A 6,374-nucleotide genomic window follows, 5' to 3' on the forward strand; every position below is an offset into this window, starting at 1 on the left:
GTGCTGTAACATGCAAACCATGATCATGCAAATGCAAACCCAACTCCAAATGCTAATGTCGCACCTAGGCTTAGGTGGGGACCCTCAGCAGTTCCAGCCGGTTAATCAGCAACAAACGCACGGGCACTTTTCGCAATGAGCTCACCCGCACGAGACTTCTTGGTATGGCACTGGAACTGCAATGGATACGTTGGCAAGAAAGCCATACTACAGCAATACCTCCGACATCTCAACCGTAAGCCCGATGTTATTATGCTACAGGAAACGCTCAGCGAGTCCCCGCCGCAGCTCTCTGGGTATCGGGCGCACGCGCGTCCACCCAGTGCGCGTGCGACGTCCTCGGGGGCCGGCCGAGGGGTGTGCATTCTCGTGCGCAAAGACCTCCTGTTCATAGAACACAGTCTCATCGAAAGCAGTGCGATCGAACACTGCGCGCTGGAAGTGATTGTTGGCAAGAAACGCAAAGAACGCATCCTTCTCGTCACGGTGTACAGCAATCCGACCCATCGCAAGCAGCGGTTTCGGGCGCTCCTCCATCGAGCGAACCGACTAGCCGCGGGTAGTACACTTCTGATCGGGGGAGACTTCAACGCGCCACACCAAGACTGGGATTACCCGAAAACGACCGTCAAAGGCCGTAACTTGCTGGAGGACGCAACTGAGGCCGGGCTGCAGCTGCTCACGGACCCGGCGTACCCCACGCGTATCGGTACATCAGTCACCCGTGATACTACCACGGATCTCACCTTCATTAAGACGGCAGCGCCCACCCCGGGGGCGCGGTGGCAGAACACGGGCGAGGAACTCGGGAGCGACCACTACGTTCTCGAAGTGCGCGTTCCACTCCTGAACCCCAAGAGTGCGCAGAGCACCCGCACACATGAGCTCACGGACTGGAATAAGTTCAGGCGATGTCTACCTGAGGAAAGTGCGGAAATCGAAGACATCGAGGCGTGGACGGCAGCAGTCATGCAGGCCACGGCCGAGGCGACCCGAACGATCGAGACTGACGAAAGCGTTAGCCAAATGGACAGCCGACTCGCCCACTTGCTCGAGGCCAAGCGTTCCATACAAGCGCGCTGGAGGAAGCAACGCACCAACAGGCACCTCCGCAAGAAAGTCGCCATTCTCAACCAAGAGATCCAGGCGCATTGCAAATCGCTCAGCGCTCAACAGTGGCACGAGGTATGCAGCGAAGCCGATGGCCAGATACATAAGGGTAGGACATGGCGACTGCTCCGGCACTTGCTCGATGAGACTAAGACAAAAGGCTACCAACAGAACACCCTCGCTCGCATCCTTCACAAAGCCATCGCAGAGCGGGGCGAGTCCGAGGTGAGCAAACACCTAGAGGACAAATATCTCCCCGATTCCCCTATTGATCAGCACCCCGAATATGGTGGCGCTGCCAACGACGTCCTAGACCGGGACATCGAAGTCTGGGAAGTGCGGGCAGCCCTGCAAACTCTAAACTGCAAATCGGCGGCGGGCCCCGACCGAGTGACGAACAAGGCCCTTAAGAACCTCAATGATCAGGCTATCGTTGCGCTAACGCGCTATTATAACAAGTGCTGGCATGCAGGTCGCCTCCCGAGACAGTGGAAGACGGCCAGAACAGTCCTAATTCCGAAGCCGGGCAAACCGCCATCTCCGGCCGATTTCGCTCACTTCGTGTGTGGGCAAAGTCTTAGAACATGTCCTCCTCAACCGATGGCAGCGCTATCTCGAAGACAACGAACTCTACCCCGACTCACTCATAGGGTTTCGGAGTCACCTGAGCACTCAAGATGCCATGCTCCTCCTTAAGCACGAGGTCATCGATGACATGGTCAACGCCCGGGACAACAAGGCGGTGTTGGGCCTCGACCTCCAAAGTGCCTTCGATAGGGTGCGGCACTCTGCGATTCTGGCGCAAGTCTCTCACTTGAACATGGGGCGGCGGACGTACGCATACATACGGGACTTCCTCACAGGCCGCTACACGCAAATGTGCGCCGGTGAGCTCCAATTACCCGAGAAGAAACTTGGCAGCAGAGGTACCCCCCAGGGATCCGTGGTATCGCCGCTGCTTTTCAACCTGGTTATGATTGGCGTCGCCAACCGCCTCGGGCAGGTGCCGGACGTTCGGCACACCATCTATGCCGACGACATTACACTGTGGGTCACGGGAGGGAGCGACGGCCACATCGAAGATACTCTCCAAGCAGCAGTCGACGCTATCGAAGACCAGCTTGATGGCACGGGCCTCATATGCTCCCCCTCTAAATCAGAGCTGCTCATCCTCCCCCCGAGGGGCAGGCGCAAGCCGCAATCACCAATTCCCATTACGGTGTGTACGACAGGGGGCCAGGAGATTCCCGAAGTCGCACAGATACGGGTTTTGGGCCTCCTGATCGAGCGGAACCGAACCAACGGGTCCACGGTCAGCAAGATAGCAACGAAGGCGGCAGCGGCGGTCCATCTCATCCGGCGCATCTCCACGCGACATGCGGGCATGACAGAATCCAGCCTCACTCGACTGGTACAATCGTTTGCCGTCAGCCACATCGCATATGTGGCCGCCTTCCACAACTGGCGGCAGTGCGAGCGGGAAAAGGTGGACGCCACTATCCGCAAGACCTACAAGACAGCTTTGGGACTTCTCCAGAGTACCAGCACTGCAAAGTTGCTCGCTCTAGGTGTCCATAATACCCTGGATGAGATTTCCGAAGCCCAGCGCACCGCCCAAATAGAACGCCTATCTAGAACACGGACGGGCCGCTACATCCTCCACCAAGTGGGCCTCCTCCCCCGAGGCGGCCTGCAGGGGTCCAAGGAGCAGATACCGGCAGACGTACGCAACCGTGTCATCGTATGTCCTATCCCCAGGAACATGAACCCCGAGCACAACCACGACCGCAGAGTTGCTAGAGCGCGAGCTCTGGTGGACTTACATGCACAAGACACCGGCGCAGTCTTCGTCGACGCGGCCGAGCATCAGAGTCAGCACGCCACCTTTGCGGCCGCAGTGGTGACGGCTACAACGGGCGAAATCAGGTCTTCCGCATGCTTCCGGGCTAGCAAGGCCTCACACGCCGAAGAGGTGGCCATTGCCCTGGCCATAGTGAATCCCCAGTGGACTACGGTGCTCAGCGATTCAAGAACAGCAGTGCTAAACTACGCTCAGAACAGGGTGTGCAGTGTCGCGGCGCATGTCCTCCGTACAGCAGGAGTGCGTGACAGTGCGGTGTGTGTGAAGTGGTTCCCGGCACATATGGGCCCCAGTGTATCCCGCCGGGGCAATGACAACCACAACGAGACGGCCCATGCCGCCGCGCGAGGACTGGCCGACCGCGCGGTGGCTAGTGGTGTCGAAATCTCGGAGTGGCAACCCCCAGAAGGTAACCAGGACCCCCTGACCACCTACAACGAAGTGCTACAGTGGTACCGATTCAACAGGAGGACTATGCCGCCCCCGCATCCGGGACTTACTCGAGCGGAGGCGGTGCTATATAGACAGCTGCAAACTGATTCAATACTGACTCCAGTGCTAGCCAGACATGTGTGCCCGGAGGTATATGAAAGTGACATTTGTAGACTGTGCGAGCGGGAGCGAGCCACTACGGCTCATCTCCTCTGGAACTGTCAACTACGACCGCGTGAGGCCAGCGAGACCACTACGCTCCCACCGCAGTACAATGCGGCGAAGAAGAGCAAGGACTACAACACCCAGCTACAGGCCGTCCAGCAGGTTGCGGCGGCCCTCGAACGGCAGCGGCCGGAGTGTGACGCGCGGAAGGGGGTACGATCCCCCCGACCTCGTAGAGCGCGCCCGGGTGCGGCTCAAGAGGTGCTATCGTAACGACGTCGCGGCCGCGTCACGGCACCTGGGCCCCTGTTAAGGGCGCCCCACCGTCTGCAGGCCCAAATAAAGTTTATTCTCTCTCTCTCTCTCTCACCACTATTTTTTATATTTTTATTTCTGGGTTTTCCAAATTCCGCTGGACCAATTATCTCAATTTGCGCTATTATAACGATTAAAAATAGAACTTCCGCTGAATCTTCATTATTGTAGAAATGCAGGGTGTCACACTGTCCTGGCTCTAGGGTTAATCGGCAAAGGATGCTACGCATTAAAAAAAATGTGCAATGAGGGGCGATGGTAGCGGCTTGTTATGAGTGACCTTAACGGCGTTTTGGTGTAGCGCAGTTGGCAACAAGTGCGACAAGATGAGTTAAACGCGCGTTGACAAAATGCCAGTACAAATGACGTCAAAGTGTGCTTATAAAACGGAGCTTCTCCTTTGAATTCTCCCTTTATTCCTGTCCTTTTTTCTCGACAAGAGAGAGGAACGCTCTACGGGCAGCTTACGAACGGCCGATTAGGCGCAATTCAATTTTCTCTAAAATTAACTCGACGTCGAGAATGTCAAAAGCGGATCGCCTACCTTGACCGCGAGTAAGGGGCAGCTGCCGAAGGTTTGAAACTATCGACGCGGCCGCTATCAACTCACCGGGGTGCCGCCCCCGTGCCACGGCGCGCCGCAGCGTCCGGCCCCGGTTTCAGTGCTTTCGCGGGCATTTGTCATTATGAGACCCTCCGAACAGGCCCTGCTGGCCAGGCCGGCTCGACACGGCGCTGCTAATGGAAGATGTGTGTACGCGCCCGAGCCAAAGACAGCGCAGTCGGCGACTTCGGGTACACCACCCGACACGACCCCGGTTTTCCACTTTATCCACTTCCCTCCCTCCTCCGTTTCCGTCGTGTTGGAAGACAAAAGAACGTAAGAGGTGTCGGCAGAGAGGGGGAGCGGAGGGAGGTGGAAAGGAGGGCGTGCCAGTCGGTGCGTGAAGGAGGAAAGAGGGAGGGTGTGTGTGCAAGTTGAGAGGCTGAGTCTGGGGCGTGATCGATGGTGTCGGGGTTGCGCAGCTTAGGTGGGAGAAGAGGGGGAGGGAAAAGGCGCCAGAAGCACGGCTTACCCCGCTGCGGCCGCCAAACTGTGTCAGACTTCCGGATCGGCGCGGATTCCTTTTCGAACAGTGCCGACACTGCGAACGGACTCGACGCACCCGGGACCCGTTTACGCTGCCTCGAGCATGATTTTCAACGGAGTTCGCGTTTTTTCCGCGATGCTTGTCTCGCTTTTTGTTTTTCATGTTTTGATTTTTGTTGTTGCTGTCATCTTGGGTGCTTTGATAAACAAGAAAACGCCTACTTTACCATGGACTAAGGTACCCTTCGGGTGGCCTAGAAGCCCGGATCGGGCCGATTCTAAAAATAAACAAGACTTCAATTGTGGGGGCAATTAATGAGTGGGGCGTTGTGCATTCTCGAGTTGGCTGGTAAAGACCCTTATTATTGCAGAAATGTGAGAACTGCGGCTTCGCGTGCTGTAGCTAAACGAGGGCTATGAGGTGAATCATGGAGTACGTATAATTTCGAGAGACGCCGTCTAGTTGTTGATCATCTTGAACTGTAGAAGAAGTGTCCGTGACACAAAAATGTGCGAAAAAAAAAAGGAGTTGGTTATGTCATTAAGAGTAAACGTTGTGAGAAGCAGGCCAAAATTGGAACCTAGGCACTACTATTTCCGAAAGTTATTTCAAAGCACGCGCATTTCCTGTGAAGCAAACATAACTGCGAAGGTTCTTTTCTACTGGGACAACTGTTGAGTCGTGCCTGGCAGTGGTTATTCGCACACATTGTCCACTCTTTGCAAAACAAGAAACCAAAAAACTAGGAGCGGCGTTATTGTTTGCTGAAGGTTTATTCGCCCGATGTCATTATTATAAACGAGGCCCTTTTAAGGCGCCCACTCCTATGGTTTCACGTCGTCCTTCGGCGTCGGCCTCGTTACAGCCAAGCGAACGAAGAGGATACCGAAAGTAGACGAGATCGAGTGAGCAGGAAAACGGAGGATGAACGTGTGGCGAAAGTGTGAGGGGGAGGGCAGTATGAAGAATAAAGGTATGACGAATGTGCGAGGGGGAAAGCTGTATTCTTTGACGGAGAGAGAGAGAGAGAGAGAGAGAGAGAGAGAGAGAGAGAGAGAGAGAGAGAGAGAGAGAGAGAGAGAGAGAGAGAGAGAGAGAGAGAGAGAGAAACACGTTTTATTTCTGACCAGGCTTAGTACGGACGGTGGAGCCGCGGAAGCGCAGCTTTATAGGCCCGAGCCCTGTCGACCAGGGCGCACTGGGACGGGGCGTCCGAGCACGCGAGGGCAGACAGCCAGGAGTCGGGGGGGGGGGGGGGGTTGGTTAGGGGAAGAGGAAGCAGGGCGGGGCAGTGCGAGATGGCGTGGGGGGTATCCTCGTAGTCCCCGCAGTGGAGACAAGCGGGAGTGGGAAAGAGGGATGTCAATATGTGGGTGAGGATAGATGGAGTGGGGATGGAA

This window comes from Haemaphysalis longicornis, unplaced genomic scaffold (assembly GCF_048455015.1).
Source record: "Haemaphysalis longicornis isolate Haplotype H1 unplaced genomic scaffold, Haemaphysalis longicornis Haplotype H1 scaffold_3, whole genome shotgun sequence".
Classification (NCBI taxonomy): domain Eukaryota; kingdom Metazoa; phylum Arthropoda; class Arachnida; order Ixodida; family Ixodidae; genus Haemaphysalis; species Haemaphysalis longicornis.